Here is a 17,733-nt window from a genome sequence, read left to right as displayed (position 1 = left end):
TAAGCATTTCTTTTAATAAATTATTAAAATTCACATAATAGGCCTAAATTATATTCCAAATTCATCAAAATTTATTCTTAAAACACCAATATAAATAAAAATAATTACTGAAATAAGTGTAAAAAAAAACTTATATATATACTAGGTTGGGTCAGATTGATTGAAAAATTAAAGCTATCAACCTGAACTTGACGCCTAAGGCTTTAAAAAGAAAAAAAATTCCAACCCATCAATTCAAAAAAACTAACTTGAGGCGTTAATTAGTGGGTTGAATGCATACCCCTAAGCTTGCGTAAAGAATCATGTCTATTTTAATATAAGAGTCCATTTTTTATTTCACATACTCGTTTTTCAAAACACCTCACATCAGATTATCTATTTATACAATATTTCTTTAAAATATCAATTTTTTAATTTTTTTTTCTTCATTTATAATAACTATCATCCACTTTTTTTCATTTACCCTTGAGATACATAAAAAAAAGAACAAAAAATTGAATGCAAAATGAATAGTATCAGTGTAAATTTACATAATTATTGGAGCAAACTTGTAAATTTATTTAATTATACACGGATTGATGTAAGTCATTTTTAGGTAAAATTGTGTAAATATATATATATATATATATATATATTTACTTTACAATTTTTTTCTATTATACATTCATTGATGTGAGTACTCTAATATATAGAACCTAAATATCTGCTTCATAAACTGCGTCGTTGAGCTTTTCGAGCCAGTCCTTAACTTGATTGTTATGATTCTTCTGCTCTGCTGCATCCTTAAGTACAGCTTGAATCGTGGAAACAGTGTTCTTGATGTTTTCAAGTTCAGCTTCGACATCCCAAAACGATGCGATCTCTTTGAAAGCCAGAGAGCCCAATTCTTCAATGATTTTTTGTGCAACGCCATAGAGCATTCCTTCGGCCATTTCTCTGTAGCGTGGAAAAGGAATTTTGCAGAGCAAGACGAAAGCTAGGGGATGGGCTTGAAGTGCTCCAATGTTGGTGAAGGTAATAGTACTGTGAAGAAAAATCAAATTTTAAAGTGGAAGTGTTAACATTATCAGTTTTCCTTTATAATTTCTTAGAAGAATCGTTATCATGCATAGGAAAATAACAAGAAGCAACATGTCAGCGATTGGCCCTTGCACTATTGAAGCTAAAGTCTAGGTCGTCGTTACAATGAATCCAATGAAAATCGTGTGGTCCAGAACAAATCACCAGTATACAATGAATCCATTGAATACCGGGTGGACCATGTCAAATTAAAGGTGGGTCCTCCACCAGAACAAATTACCAATATGACCATGTCTTAAAGGTTGGTCCTACACCTCCACCGAAGCCAAAAAAAAAAAAAAAAAACGTAAATACATTTTTAGTCCTCACATTTTACACTTTTTTTCATTTTGGTCCTTACATTTTCTTTTTCATTTTTTGTCCCTAAACCAATTAACGCCTGACATTTAGGTCCTTCTCGTCACTCAACAAATGGCAAAAGCTGACGTGACAAACAGAGGCATAGTTAATGCTGACGTGTCCATTAAAATAATATTAAAAATGTTATATCAGCATCCATGTCAGCTTCCACATCAACATCTAAATTTAAAAAATAAATTTATCAATTTTAAAAATTATAAAAAACAAAAAAATTGTAGAAATTAGATCTATAGGGACTAACCCAAAATGAACACAATGAATACTAACCCAGAATGAACACAATGAACACAAACCTAGATTTAAATATAGCACACACACCCAAATTTTTCAGCATTTGCCATTTCTTGTCAACCAAACATAAAAATATAAACACAAAAACACACACAAATTGTGGCAACCAATGGACTCAAGGTAGTGAAGAACTCCATCCTTGAACTTAGATTGATTTTAAGGAAAATTAAGATATTTTTATACATATTCTTGGCAACCAAACAAATTTTTCAGTTTCACAAAAAAAATAAAAAAATAAAAATTCCAGATCTGACAACCAACCAAATTTGGGTCTTTCCAGACAGCGTGCCACGACTTCAGGACGGCCCGTGGAGTGGCGGTGCAGATCTACGCTAGCGTGGCCAGGCGATGCTCGAGGAGGCAGCGGATCATGAGGGACTGGGATTCCAGGTTGAAGGTGTAGAATTGGGAGGAGATATGGGGCTCTGGGCTGAGGACATGGAGCTTGGGTTGCGCTGCCTGGTCGGGTTGGTTGTTCCGGTCGAGGTGGGTTTTGGGCGAGTCGGAGGAGGAGGAAGAGGACGGGGAGGAACGGAAAAGGATGATTTCTAGGAGGGAAATGGAAGATGGGTCTTTGGGTTTCTGAGTTAGTCACAGATCTAAGTTACACAATTTTTTTGTTTTTAATTACATTTTTTTGTTTTTTATAATTTTTAAAATTGATAAATTTATTTTTTAAGTTTAGATGTTGATGTGGAAGCTAACGTGGATGCTGATGTAGCATTTTCAATATTATTTTAATGCACACGTCAGCATTTACAGTACCTCCGTTTGCCACGTCAGCTTTTGCCATTGGTTGAGTGACGAAAAGGACTTAAATGTCATGCGTTAATTGGTTTAGAGATAAAAAATGGAAAAAATAAAATGTAGGGACTAAAAGTGCATTTGCACCAAAAAAAAAAAAAGGAAAATGACGTGGTAGTAACCCAACGTTATTTTTTTTAAGGCGTAAATGTACTTTTGGTCCCTACATTTCAACGTCATTTCTATTTTGGTCTCTATATTTATATTTAACCACTTTTAGTCCCTAAACCAATTAGCGCGTGTTATTATAGCTGACGTGCCTAACGGACTGATTAAAATATTATTAAAAAATTACTGTAGCACTCATTACTCGTGCCATGTTAGATTATAATTTAAAATATTTATTTCTCAATTTTAACAAAAAGAAAAAATAAGAGTTAAAAATTTTTCAAAAATAAAAACCTAAGAACAAGAACAGAAGACGGAGAAGGGGATCTGGTCGAGCATGAAGACGAAAAAAAAAACCATGGTGACTCCACCACCACTTCCTCTTCTTGTTTCTTCTTCTTCAGCTCAGCTTCGGCTTCGGCTTTTTTCGACTTCTTACTCTGCTTCTCTATCTTCAACGACGCGTTAGCCAAGCTTTCACAAATGGCTTGGAGCTTGGCGTCCACCAAGGAATGGAGAGGTTTGTACTCACCGAAATCGCCTCCAACACAAGAGCCATGGTGACGAAGGTTTTGGAAGTTGAGCCTGGCAAACAAGAACCATGTTGTGGCTGTTGATTTTGTGGGTAAAAGTGTTGGTTTTGGAGGTCGATCTGGGTTTGGATCTAGCTGATCTGAGATGGGGATAGTTGGTTTGGCCCAATTGAACCCGGTTGCTCAAAACCTATAAGGTTTTGAGTCGAGAACCCGACTGAAAACATGTGGGTCAACGAGGTGGAGCAACCATCTGAGCATGAAGAAGAGGGCTACGTTTGGGTTGGGACTGAGGGAGAGAAAGAAAGTTGTAGCTATAAGAAGGAGAAGATCTGGGTTTATGAATTTGGTTTCAGGATTTATGAATTTTATTTGCTAGAGGTTTTGATTAAAAGAGGAGAAAATCTGGGTTTGAGCTGTGAATTTGTATATCTGAGTTTTGTGGTTTGAGAAAATCTGAGAAGATATGCTGCTAGATTTGTGTTTGTATTCTTGCTGGAGATCGATTTGTGTTTGCGATTGGTTGGCAAGAAAGGGCAAGAAAATCTGGACATGAGTTCTTATGTTTAAAATCTGGGTTTGTGTTCATTGGTGTTCTTGTTGAAGATGAACATAGATCTTAATATATTTTTGCATTTTAATTTTGTTTTTTCTCAATTTTAAATCTGTTAAAAATTAAGAAGGTTAGATTTTTTTATTATTATTTTATCTAATAAGTGCTACAGTAAATTTTTAATAATATTTTAATCAGTCTGTTAGCCACATCAACTATTTCCGTTTGTTGTTTGACGGAAAGAATTAAAATAACACACATTAATTGGTTTACGGACTAAGAGGAGTAAAATATAAATGTAAGGACCAAAATAGAAATAACCCAAAATATAGGAACTAAAAGTGCATTTACGCCTTTTTCTAAATAATACTTTATAAAATAGCAACATTTGAAAGTTATTCCAGAAACACATTTTTGAATTTCTTTCCTTGAAAATAGAGGGGTGTTTACGGATCAATCTAAGTTGATTTTGTGCACAATTTAAACTATCACTTTGAGTCGTGAAGAAGAAAACTTGCAACTCATAAAGGGTTCCGAAATATATATTAATATTTATTTCATCAAGTAAAGTTGTAATCTTAAGTTCCAACCAGTTTTGTAACTGAACTTCATCCTTTAAAGGAATGCTTTATACTTTTTTGGCATAATTATTAATTCTACGTCTTGAATTAGTAGGCTCTGTCTCTTTACTTTTTTTTTTTTTTGGGGAGAAACCTTGTACGTAGTCTAAATTTGAACAGCTAACAAAGATTGGCCTTAAGTGAGAATAACAACCACATGTTCAGTATCTAGATAATTGTAAATTCAGTTTCCAATTTTTCGACAAATTTTAACACATCACCCACTGCATTTAAAAAAAAAAATATATATATATATATATATACTAGTTGAAAACCCGTGCGTTGCATGGTTATATGCTAAAACTTGTAGAATATATATAATTATTATAACCAAATAAGTAATTATTATAACGAAAGGAATAAATTGACTTGGTATAACAATTATCTTCTAACATACCAATTGTGCCTTAATATCATTTATAGTTACATGTATCAAACTTTGGCATACGAATTTTCTATCTAATGAATTTACAATATAAGTGATTGGCAGTATTGTTAACAATAATATTAATGATTAAAATCTTTAGACAAAGTAACATAAAATTGACCACTTTTTAAAGATAGAACTATTCGAGGAATAGAACCTTTGTTCTAATTAAAAAAAAAATTGCAAAGTTCTACATCTAGATTACAAACCTTTCTTAGGATGCTTGAAATCTTTTTTGACAAACCTGGAAAAAAAAAAATATATATATATATATATATATTAAACAGAGTTAAAAAAACAAAGTCCCATATATATCGCAAAATTGACTGTAAATTTAATAGTCTATGATTGGAATTTGCTATGACAACTTACATATATACTAGACAACAAAATAATTAAATTGGATCAAACCATTAGCATATGAATTAGATAAAACATAACAAAATTACCCCCTCAAAAAAAGAAAAACATAAGGAAATTAGCTTAAACAAAAGGCAACAAATACAAAAAGCGTATTTAATTGATTAAAATAAAAAATTATAAAAAATACATACCTACATGATTGTAGATAGAAAAATGGAAGCCTAAAGAAAAAAAACTGTACAATAAGTTGGAGAATGAAAAACTACACCAACTAACGGTGTATTTATATACATACATACTCCACCTAGAAAATGAATCCAAGTAAAAATCAAATACTCGAAATTCCTTAAAGTTACCTAATCATGAAGTTTAGGTTAATTACATATTAGTTTTTTTTTCTTCTAAATACTTTATCCCAAAAAAATAGTTATTAAATATTTTTATTTTTATTTTTTTTGTTTACATTAAAGTTAATACCCAAAAAAAAAAAAACTTTCGGGCGACAGTATTTTTTTATTTTTTTTTTGAGATACACTTACTTTATGATAACAAATGATAACAATGAATTAGAGATAAGAATGAATTAAAGTCCTGATTTTTTGAATTTGAGATATGAGTGAATTAGAGTCTTGATTAATCTAATATTACTCTGCAATTTTTTACTTCAATTTTTTTTTGAGACACTTACTTTAAGATAGCAATGAATTAGAGATAAGAATGAATTAGAGTCCTGATTAATCTAATATTAATTTACCTACAATCTTACATGAAGTAGTTTTTATTTTATGCTTACTATATAATTTTTTTTTATTAATCTAATATTAATCTATACTTACAATCTTACAAGAAGCAGACGTGATAGTCGCAAACCGTGCGATGCACCTGCTAGTTAANAATAGTCACTTACGTTTTTTTTTTAGCGATTAGAAAAAAGAACTCCTACGTTAAACCTAATAAAAAAAACCAAATAATAAACCAAATTAAAAAAGGTCACCAAGTTGAACAAAGAAGAACTCCTACATTTTTGTGTTTGTTTTAAGTAAAAAATTAGAAAAAAAGAACTCTTACGTTGAACCAATTAAAAAAAAAAAAACCAAATAACAGGTGTAGCGTGAGGTTTTATTTATTTTATATATGGTAACAACAGTTCTAATTGGTTTCAAATAACTCTGACAATTAAATGATATGGTTGAGAGCCATGCTGGATGATCTTTCTTGAGCTTTGAGTATGTTAGCAACAACCACACCATTTTAGCGTGTCTAATTCTCTAAGCAATGGCCAAAAGGCAAATTTTTAATTTTTTTAAAGAGATAAACTACTTAATAATAAAAATGAATTAGTATACTTTTCATTTTTAGTTTTTTAAAGATTTAAAAATTTAATAAAATTTTTACAATTTGGTAAAGTCACGTGGCATAATCACAGCATCTAAACTCAACTTTTATTATATATAATATAATATGATAAATATTATATTCGTCTAACTTGACTTCACGATGAAGTAAATGAATTATCTTTTTATCTTATTTGGTCTTATCAGACCAATAATAAAAGACGTTTTTCATAGGTTGGATTGTTAAAAAAAATAAGTAAATAAAACTTAGATGCAGTTTTTTATTTCCTTTAGGATACTAAGTATTTTAGTAGTGTGTGTTGTGTACAGACCCAAAAATGCTCCAACGGAGAACTATAAACATAAAACAATACTCAATACATATCTGATACCATTTTTTTAGATAAAAAAAAAAATCAGTGTACTGGTTACATAAAAATCTACAGCTTAATTTTGTCTGCCACTCAGTACCCATTTGTTTCGGCTTTTAGAAGCCAAAACGCACTTTTTTGAGAGCAAAATTGAAAGTCAGGTCTGGTAATGTTTCAAAACGTGCTTCTCAAAAAAGCTGCGTTTTTGAAATACAAAGAATTAAGCTAAAACGTGCGGGCAAGTTTAAGGAGCTTTTGCAAACGCAAAAGCGCTTTTAATCAATATTACTGTTAGAAATGCAAGAAATGACCCAAATTACCCTAATCTCACTATCCACAAAATACACTGAAAACTGAAAAGACAAACATAGAAATAAGAGAAATTACCTGTGAAGATCAAGGTGAAGAAGTCGTGGGTTAGGTGCTAGAAGGTATTGAAGTTTGGTGAAATTAGGAGAAATTACGTGTGAAGATCAGATGAAGAAGTGCGTGGGTGTGAGCTGTTTGTTGAATTTAGAGAAAAAGAAAAGAATAAAGTAGATCAAGGTGAAGAGTGCGTGGGTATGGGCTGTGTAGTTGAATGTGCAGAGGAAAGTAGAGAGAGTAAAAGAAATGGTAAGTTCTGGAATGAGAGTGGAAGAAATAGTAGTCTGCTGAAGAAGAAAAGTATAAAGAAAATCAAAAGGAAGACAGGAAGGAAGAAAGAATACGTGTATGGAGGAGAAAAAAAAAAGAGAAAAAAAATATAAATATCTTGTGATGGAAAAAAAGGGGGATAAAAGAGAAAAATAATAAAACTAAGAATGGTTAAAATAATATTTCACGATAAATTTTAAGTGATAAATTGTTACTAATTAATATCAATGAAAAAATAATTTAAGTGATGTATTTAAATTAAAATCAATAACAACTTATCAAATATAATTTGTTATGAAAATATTAAAATATTTTTATAACAAATTTTAATTAACAATAAATTATTATTGTTATTATTTTATTATTTATTATTATTATTATTAAGTAGTTTTTTTGAATAAATATTATAAAATAGTTGATTTAATTATGAAATAAACTATTTTTATATATTATTTTTTTGATAATTTACAACTTAAACCATTATTTTTATAAATGTTAACCAAACACCCAATCACTTTTAAAAGCATTTTTATTAACTTTTACCGAATAATTAACTTTTAAAAAAAATCTAATTTTATATGCACTTTTTAAAAACTTTTTTTTTTTAAAATAACTCAAAAAAGCTGGACAAACTCACCATTAACATTATTAGTTTTCCATTATATTTTCTTGGAAGAAACGTTATCATGCATTGGAAAAATAACAGGAAGCATCATGTCAGTGATTGGCCCACTGCAAAGAAAAAACCGTCCGGTGTGGAGCAAGTGTTCCCCTTGCATTATTGAACTTTAGAGCATTTTTAGGGAGTGTTTGGTAGAGTAGTTTGAAAATTGTTGTTTATTGTTTTTTAAAATACGTGTGGGTGAAAAAGTGTGTTGAAATGCGTGAAATGCTGTTTAAAAACTAAAAAATGTTGTTTAAAATGCACAACCAAACAGGGCCTTAATAGTCTAGTTAAATTTTTGTATTATTTGAACTGTAATTTTTAATTTATGTCTATTCATTTTTTAAATATATTTTTTAATAAATTTTTTATTATATTTTCTATCTCATTTAAATATTATTTCTTCATTTATTATTTATTTTTTTAACAATTATACATCTTCTAATATTTTTTTTTTAACAATTAATTATTATAATAAAAAATAAGAATTTGAAAAATAAACAGCAACTCAATTACTGTTTATAAGTCAAAAAAATTAACTTTGTCGTATCCGCTAGAACATCCACAGTGCACAAAATCTCTATATTATAGCTAATATACGATGACCATGCTCCTGCAGATGCTCTAAAGTCTAGGTCGTTGTTACGTTACAGTAAGCCAGCCAATAGACAGAACAACTCACCAATATACATTGAATCCAATGAAAACCGTGTGGTACATGTCAAATTAAAGGTGGGTCCTCCACCAGAGCAAATGTCAGGTTCATCAGGTGTGTGGTAAAGGAAGAAGATTTGGCCGAATCTTGCTAAGATTTTGCTGAATTTGGTTGAAATCTGATTGGATCCGTCAAGATCTTATTAGATTTAACTCTAGATTCTCGTTTCTCCGTAAAAGAAAAGAAAAAAAAATCTTTTAACTCCTATTATTATGCAAAGACAATGCTTGATATCTTTCACTACGGAGTTTGGATTTTATATTTTATTTAAATGATAAGTTTTTGTAATTTAAAATTATGTATAATAAATAAATTTATAAATTATATAATAAATAATATTTATTTAACATAAAATTTATCATATGTATTAAGAGTATAAAGTAAATATAATATAAATTTTTAAAATATATATTAATGTTTATTTCATTGAGTAAATTTGTAGTTTTAGACTTCAATCAGTTTTGTAGCTAAATTTTATCATTTTAAAAAATATTTTTGTTAGATTCTAAAAGTTTAGACATAGATCTTAGAGTCTATAGGTATTATTAGACAATACTCAAGATGATTCAAGTCAAGATTCAAGAACATACAAGCTGCAAGAAGAAGATTTTATAATCTGTCTAGTTCTACCGAACGAGAGACAGGCTCGACCGATCGAAAGTCGTATCTGCAAAATTTTAATTAAGCCCAAATAGCAGTTCCAGCCCATTAAGGATTAGGGTTTTAGATCTACTTCTTCCACTATATAAAGGAAACCCTAAACACGTTTTATGAGGCTTTTTAGAAAAAGAAGAGTGTGTCTCTTTTGTATTTAGGGTTTTGTACTTAAAAAACTCTCTCATATTTTCTATCAGTGTTATTACTTGAAGAATCTCAAAATCCGATATTGTAGAAGTTGTTGCATTCTCTAGTCATCAAAGGTACTAATGATCTAAACCTTCAAGGGTGGTCTTGGAGTCACATACAGGAGAGTTTGTGTTGCTAAACCTTTGAGTGAGATCTTAAAGTCACAAACATGGGTGTTTGTGTTTTACAAAATTCAAAAAAGAATGAGTCCGTAATCTCGGAGCTTGCACTTAGTAGTATCAGTAAGTTTCTACTAGTGAATAGCAATAGGATGTTTGTGGTCTAAGTTGCTATTATAAAATTTTGATTTTTTCATAATGGATTTAGGTTTACCTTGATGATAGATAGATTAAATCCTCCTCGGGTTTTTTACAAGTTTGGTTTCCTGGGTCATCATATCTTTGTATTCTTTATATTTCGCACTTTATATTGATATAATTATATGATTGTGTGTTAACCTAGATTTGGAATTTAGACTAAGTAATAACTTAGCTAAATAACTAGATTAATCCAATTGTGTTTTAAGGAGTCTAAAAACGTACAACTTTATTCTTTTCCAGTATTTTTTTATTTTTTTATTAAGGCATAATTTTTATTTCTACATCTTGTATCTGTAGTCTTTCTCTGTCTCTCTTTCTTTTCTTCTTCTTTTTTTTTTTTTTTTTTTTTGAGAAACCTTGTACCAGTAGTCTAAATTTGAACAGCTAATGAAGATTCGCCTTAAGTGAGAATAACAGCCACGGGTTCAGTGTCCAGTTAATTGTAAATTCAATTTCCAATTTTTGCAAGAAATTTTAACACATCACCCATTGCATTAAAAAAAAATAAATAAATAAAAAACAGAAATTTGTGTAACTTGACTTCAGTAAATCAATTATCTTTTTATCTTCCTTTGTCTTATCAAACCAATAATAAAAGACGTTTTTCATAGGTTGGATTGTTAAAAATAAATAAATAAATAAAACTTAGATGCAAGTTTTTATTTTTTTTTAGAATGCTAAGGAGCCGTTCAGAAATGTGAAAATACATGTAATATTGTTTAAAAATTAAAAACATGTATTTAAAATAATGTACCAAACAGCTCCTAAGTACTTTTTTTTTTTTTTTTTTTTGAGAAGTGCTCCTAAGTATTTTAATAGTGTATACTGTGTACAGACCCAAAAATGCTCCAACGGGAGAACTATGTCAGGGTTTGGATTCTGCTTAAAGTAAAGTTGCGTTTTCTACGTTGCAGTTTCTCTCCTTTTTTTTTTTGGCGGATTTCTTGACTTTTTAGAGACACAAATTATTGTTTATAAATAGTGAATATACTGTTTATACACTGTTTATATACTGTTCACGATTAAAAAATATTAAAAATATATCCCACGATATTATTTATATATTTAAAAATTATTTTGCTACAATATTTTTAGCAACAATTAATTTTCAACAATAATAAATTATATCCAAACCGACCTATAAACATAAAACAATACTCAATACATATCCAATTCCCATTTTTTAAAACCAAAAAAAAAAAAAAAAAAAATCAGTGTACTGGTTACATAAAAATCTACTGCTTAATTTTTGTCTGCCACTCAATTGCACCAAATATGAGCACTCCTTGACATTGAGCCAACCAAAAAATAGTGACTATTACAGTTTTAGTATTTATTTAAATTATTGATGTTATGAAAAAATCAATTTACTAATTTCTAAATAGATAAAATTTCAAGAATTTTATTACGAAGTTAACCAAGAAGCCATCCTAATCCATCTTTTTTTGACCGAAAGAGGTATATTAAAATTAACAAAAATACGATTCTCAACAAAAAAAAAAAAAAACAAAATATTACAAGAGCTTGAGCCGCACAGGCCTACATCCTAGCCTGTGCATCAGGACAAGACAAGCTAACCACTGCCAAAAGTAAAAAATACAATAAAGAAAGGCAAAAAAAAACCGTGCCATGTGGAGCAAGGTGTTCCACTGTTCCCCATGCATTATTGAAGCTAAAGTCAAGGTCGTTGTTACGGACCTTAGTCCTTACGGTGCAGTAAGCCACCCAATAGCCAGAACAAATCAACAACATACAAGGAATCCAATGAAAACCGCGTGGTCCATGTTAAATTAAAGGTGGGTCCTCCACCAGAGCAAATTACCAATGTAGAATGATTCCAATAAGACCATGTAAAAAGAGAGTAACTATCTCACCATGAGACTGGTGTCGGTGTCGGCGTCGGGGTGTGTTTTAAATATTTTATTCTTTTTTTTTTTGAAAATTTATAAGTAGAATAGTCATGAAGTAATGATGAAAAAAATTAATGGGTGGACAATTATGAGAAAATAGTCGTGAGATGATATATTTTTTTTTTTTTTTGGTTAAACCACCTGGTATCCAGAACCACAGGGGCTTCGACTAAATTTGGATTCGAGCCGGATAGGACCACAAGGGCGGCAAAGCTCTCCCAACCGAGTTTTAACGCAGCTGCATACTCAAGGCTCGAGCACAAGACCTTGGTTAAGCTAGGACAACCCCTTACCAGTTGACCAACGCGCCCGATGGTGTGAGATAATAATTGATAATATAGCTATTGGACTTTTAAGGATTATTAGTAATCATTAACTATAGGCTATTATTTTTAAAAATAGCTTATGCAATACTCATCATAACACCTTTTTTAAAGAGTTTTTTTTTTTACAGCTCTATATTCTGCTCTATATTTTAGATATATACAATTTTACTCTCTTTCTCTCTCACATATTTTTCTACAAGAATATTTCTATTTTAAGAAAAGGCAATAGAAAGTTATTCTTAAACCTTTTGTAAATGGAAGTGCATATATCACAAAGGTCGACGCTATAGTCTAATCCTAAGAGGTTGTTTTGCCAAGAGAAGTAATCGTACCAAGTTTTACTTTAAGTAACACGAATCAACCTTTAGAGACAACATTTTTTGCGTGATTCTATTGTACTGTGAGATTGTTCTTAAATTTACTTAAATTTATATTATTATTACTTATTTACATTCTTGTTAATTATTTGGAATATTGTCAAGGAGTGCTCATATTTGGTGCAATTGAGTGGCAGACAAAAATTAAGCTGTAGATTTTTATGTAACCTGTACACTGATTTTTTTTTTTTTTTTTGGTTTTAAAAAATGGGAATTGGATATGTATTGATTATTGTTTTATGTTTATAGTTCTCCCGTTGGAGCATTTTTGGGTCTGTACACAGTATATACTATTAAAATACTTAGAAGCTGTTTGATACATTATTTTAAACATATGTTTTTAATTTTTAAGTAACATTATATATATTTTTACATTTCCAAATGGCCCCTTAGTATTCTAAAAAAAATAAAAACTTGCATCTAAGTTTTATTTATTTATTTATTTTTAACAATCCAACCTATGAAAAACGTCTTTTATTATTGGTCTGATAAGACAAAGGAAGATAAAAAGATAATTGATTTACTTCATCGTGAAGTCAAGTTACACGTTTTTTTTTTATATAAAAAAAATGCAATGGCCAATGGGTGATGTGTTAAAATTTCTTGCAAAAATTGGAAACTGAATTTACAATTAACTGGACGCTGAACCCGTGGTTGTTGTTGTCATTAGCTGTTCAAATTTAGACTACTGGTACAAGGTTTCTCCCCAAAAAAAAAGAAAAAAAGAAAAGAAAAGAGAGAGAGACAGAGAGAGACTACTGATACAAGATGTAGAAATAAAAAGCAAAACCCCAAAAAGTTCACAACCACATGTTCACCTCACAGGTACCCACGTGAATGAGCTTTCAAATCTCACATTTATTAAGTTTAATCTCCTCTCTCATCATTCAGAGTTTCAGACATCACAATATTCTCAAATCTCAACTTTCAGACATCACCGTAGTAGTTTGGAAAATGAGTCATTTGGGCAAATATTGTTTTTTTTTAAAATTAATTTACGTTATATTTACTGTTAGAAGTTATTTAGGAAAGTGAGGAGAGAGATTGAATTTCGGCAATAGTGTTGCCGAAATTCAAGAAAAAGTAGGAGAGGGATTGAGAATATTGGAGGAGAGAGAAAAACTTGAATTACGGCAATGGTATTGCCGTAATTCCTCTGCCCAATTTGCCCAGGTTTGTGCGTGTGAGACTGTTGCCGAAATTCAAGAAAAAGTAGGAGAGGGATTGAGAATATTGGAGGAGAGAGAAAAACTTGAATTACGGCAATGGTATTGCCGTAATTCCTCTGCCCAATTTGCCCAGGTTTGTGCGTGTGAGAAGTTCAATGTGTGAGTGCCTAAAAAAAAAAAAAATCCCACAATTTCGGCAATATCATTGCCGAAATTGTGGGGAAATTTTTTTTTTATTATTTTTATTTGTGGCAATGGTATTTTGGCAATACCATTGCCACCATTGTGGGAAATTTTTTTGTTTTTTTTTTATTTGTGGCAATGGTATTTCGGCAATACCATCGCCACAATTGTGGGAATTCATTTATTTATTTATTCAATTGTGGGGAATTTTTTTTATTTTTTTATTTGTGGCAATGGTAGTTTGGCAATACCATTGCCACAATTGTGGGAAATTTTTTTTTTTTTTCAATTGTGGCAATACCATTACCGAAGTTGTGGAGAAAAAACAATTTCGGCAATACCATTGCCACAATTGTGAGAAATTTTTTTTTTCAATTGTGGCAATACCATTACCGAAATTGTGGGGAAAAAACAATTTCGGCAATACCATTGCCACAATTGTGGGAATTTTTTTTTTTTTTTTCAATTATGGCAATACCATTGCCAAAATTGTGGGGGAAATTTTTTTCCCCACAATTTCGGCAATGCTATTGCCACAATTGTGGGAAATTTTTTTTTTTTTTCAATTGTGGCAATGGTATTTCGGCAATACCATTGCCACAATCGGGAATTTTTTTTTTTTCAATTGTGGCAATAGTATTTCGGCAATATCATTGCCACAATTGGGAAATTCACAATTTCGACAATTCCATTGTCATAATTGGGATTTTTTTTTTTTTCAATTGTGGCAATGGTATTGCCGAAATACCATTGCCACAAAAAAAAAAAAAAAAAAAAAAAATTCCCCACAATTGTGGCAATGGTATTGCCAAAATACTATTGCCACAAATTTAAAAAAAAAAAAAAAAAAAAAAATTCCCCACAATTGTGGCAATGGTATTGCCGAAATATGCTTGCAACAAATTAAAAAAAAAAAAAAAAATTTCCTCACAATTGTGGCAATGGTATTGCCGAAATACCATTGCCACAAATAAAAAAAAAAAAAAAATTTCCCCACAATTTCGGCAATGGTATTGTCGAAATTGTGGGATTTTTTTTTTTTTTTAGGGCACTCACACATTGCACTCCTCACACGCACAAACCCGGGCAGATTGGGCAGAGGAATTACGGCAATACCATTGCCGTAATTCGAGTTTTTCTCTCTCCTCCAATTTTCTCATTCTCTCTCCTACTTTTTCTTGAATTTCGGCAACACTGTTGCCGAAATTCAATCTCTCTCCTCACTCTCCTAAATAACTTCTAACAGTAACTATAACACAAATTAGTTTTAAAAAAAGCAATATTTACCCAAATGACTCTTGGAAAATAGGTCAGCATTTCCTAAGTGAAAGTCTTGTTAACCAAAAAACAAAAGTACTCAGTTATCGAATACTACCTCTTTTTTTTTTTTTTTTCAAATTTTAAGTTAGCAGTGCAACGCTAACGACTCGTTAAGAACTCGAGTTACCATTTAAAACTCAGTTTGGTGAAACTCGAATACTAAAAAGTGGTCATATTTATCACAAATTTTGTATTTGGTTATTTTCACCTTGATTTATACTTCTAACTATTGCACCAATCCCAATCCCCACTTCTACCATGCATATCAAACCTTGTCTGAGATCAAATCTTGTCTAATATCTGATTGTCAATGTTATTTTTTTGGGTTGGGAGCAGATATATTTTAGATTTTTAGGAGACAAAAAGATCAGTTCTGCTTTAATGGAACCGGTTAGTACGACTTGCACTTTTTTTTATTCTTCTTTCTTCTTGATTTTTGGTAACCTTCAGAGAAATATTATTGAAAGTTGAAACAAACCAGCGAGGGGAGCCATGTTTCTGGAGTGTATCTAAACATATTTGTCTACTTTATTTCATTCTTTTGGTTTAAGGAAGTTGTGTTCTAGTATTTTCATTTGCTTTTAGTAATGTATTTGTATGCCTAGCTAGATGATTAAGAGCAAAATTAGCTAGCATCGAGAAATGTATACTACTTATATTGAGGATATAGAGTGATAAAAGTCACTTGCATCTGCTTTTCTAACTGCTAACACTCGTCAACAAAAAAAACTACTAACACTCATGCCCGGCATGGATCCACAAATGTTTCGGGGAAATTTTAGTTATAAATGCTTCTATTAGTGTACCCCTCCAATTATCGAAAAATTATTAGGTACTCTCGAAATACCGTAAATACGTATTCATTCCTCTCACATGAATAGTGGGTCATACCTTAAATTTAATTAGTGAAACTCATCATTCATGTGAGAGGAAGAAGTATGTATTTATGGTACTCCGAGAATACACAATAATTTTTTCCAATTATCCCATCAAGAATAAGATGCATGGTACATTATGGTAGCATATAGGAATTTACACCTAATTTATGATTTTCATAAAGTTAACCAAGCCTCTAATAACATTAGGTAGAAGATTCTCAACCAAAAAAAAAAAAAAAAACATTAGGTAGAAAAACATATTTGCACATTAAGGTCAGCTATTTTAATAATTTTTATCAATTACAAAAAATAAATAGTGTGATATGCCTTGTGTTTGGAACATTTTAATATTAATTAATTAAAATGAATTTATATAACTATAAAATGTATAGATGTGGAAATTAATTTGGAATACGAAGAGTTAGTGAAAATGTTTAATTTCACGTTGCATCAACTCCTTGCTTGTGTATACGTATTTTTTTCTCTAATTATTGATCATTGAAGTGGTTGATTAATATTTTTTGGAACACCCTGAATTTTTTTTATACCAATAAAATTAAATTTTGGTCCATAATTTGAGCAACTTGACAATATATTAAGATCTTTCAAGCAAAAAAGAATCACATACTTATATATTTTTTTAAGCCTATACTACGGCTTTACTTTTAGTTTTTGTTTTATCTGACACACTGTCATTGTACTACTACTTTTCCTTAAAAACATTATAATATATATTATACAACTAATTGGTCAAAGTCACGTAAATTTAGCTTTTTTCATTGTACAACTACTTTTCTTTTTTATTTTTCCGATAATTTTGATTAAAAAAATAGTAGTTTTAGTTAATTAAGTTAATAAACTTAAAAAGTTACTTAATTTTTATATAACATCAATTAATTCATTATATATATAATAAACTTTTTATTTTTATGATTATAATTAAACATGTGATTGTTCGTTCTAAGGAAATTTGATTAAATTTATCCGAAAAGTGTCATTAAATATTATGTTTTTACATTTTGCTATCATATTATTAGTAATAAACTTATTATATTTTTATTTATATAATTTAAAATTTTATTATTTTTATTATTTATAATATTATCGGTTCAACCATTAATTAGATCTCGATCTGGCTAAAAAATTAGTAACTAGTTCCTTCTTCGGTTCTTTCACGTTACTGGTTTATAAAACCATTGAAAAAAATTCTATTTTGTGTTTTTCTAATCTATTAGGTTCAAATATTTATGATTAAATGTTTAGTTTCAAATTTATGTATGTTGGCAAACCGATAACAAAAACATGTCTAGATTAGGTGTTAGACATTGCTTAAGATTGTTCAAATCAAGATTCAAGAAATTGTCAGGCTGTAGAAAGAAGAAGCAAGCTACTGTGAAGCTCGACCAATCGAAAATTGTGTTTAGCATGATTTAAATCAGGCCTAAGCTATCGAAAATGTTTAGGGTTTTAGTCCAACACTACTAGGTATAAAATGAAATCCCTAATTGTTTTTTAGAAGCTCTTGGAAGACTTGTGAGTTATTCC

The 17,733-nt window shown here is 30.1% G+C and overlaps 1 long non-coding RNA gene and 1 pseudogene across 2 annotated transcripts; both read right to left on the bottom strand.

Moving 5' to 3' along the window:
* Positions 1-707: 707 nt before the first annotated feature.
* Positions 708-7,255, bottom strand: LOC136064785 (uncharacterized). Of its 2 annotated transcripts, XR_010626397.1 has the most exons (3): positions 7,232-7,255; positions 4,986-5,020; positions 708-1,023 (listed from the first exon to the last, which is right to left on the bottom strand). It is a non-coding gene; the product is annotated as an uncharacterized LOC136064785 (long non-coding RNA). The 2 variants fall into 2 exon arrangements; XR_010626396.1 differs by lacking the exon at positions 708-1,023 and having other exon boundaries at positions 4,833-5,020.
* On the bottom strand, positions 2,913-3,669 carry LOC136064786 (ethylene-responsive transcription factor ERF060-like; annotated as a pseudogene).
* Positions 7,256-17,733: the final 10,478 nt, after the last annotated feature.

The sequence above is a fragment of the Quercus suber genome, unplaced genomic scaffold (genome assembly GCF_002906115.3).
Source record: "Quercus suber isolate HL8 unplaced genomic scaffold, Cork oak 2.0 scaffold_763, whole genome shotgun sequence".
In the NCBI taxonomy this organism is placed as follows: Eukaryota; Viridiplantae; Streptophyta; class Magnoliopsida; order Fagales; family Fagaceae; genus Quercus; species Quercus suber.
The sequence above is the reverse complement of the archived record's forward strand: the minus strand, read 5'-3'. Positions and strand labels throughout refer to the sequence as shown.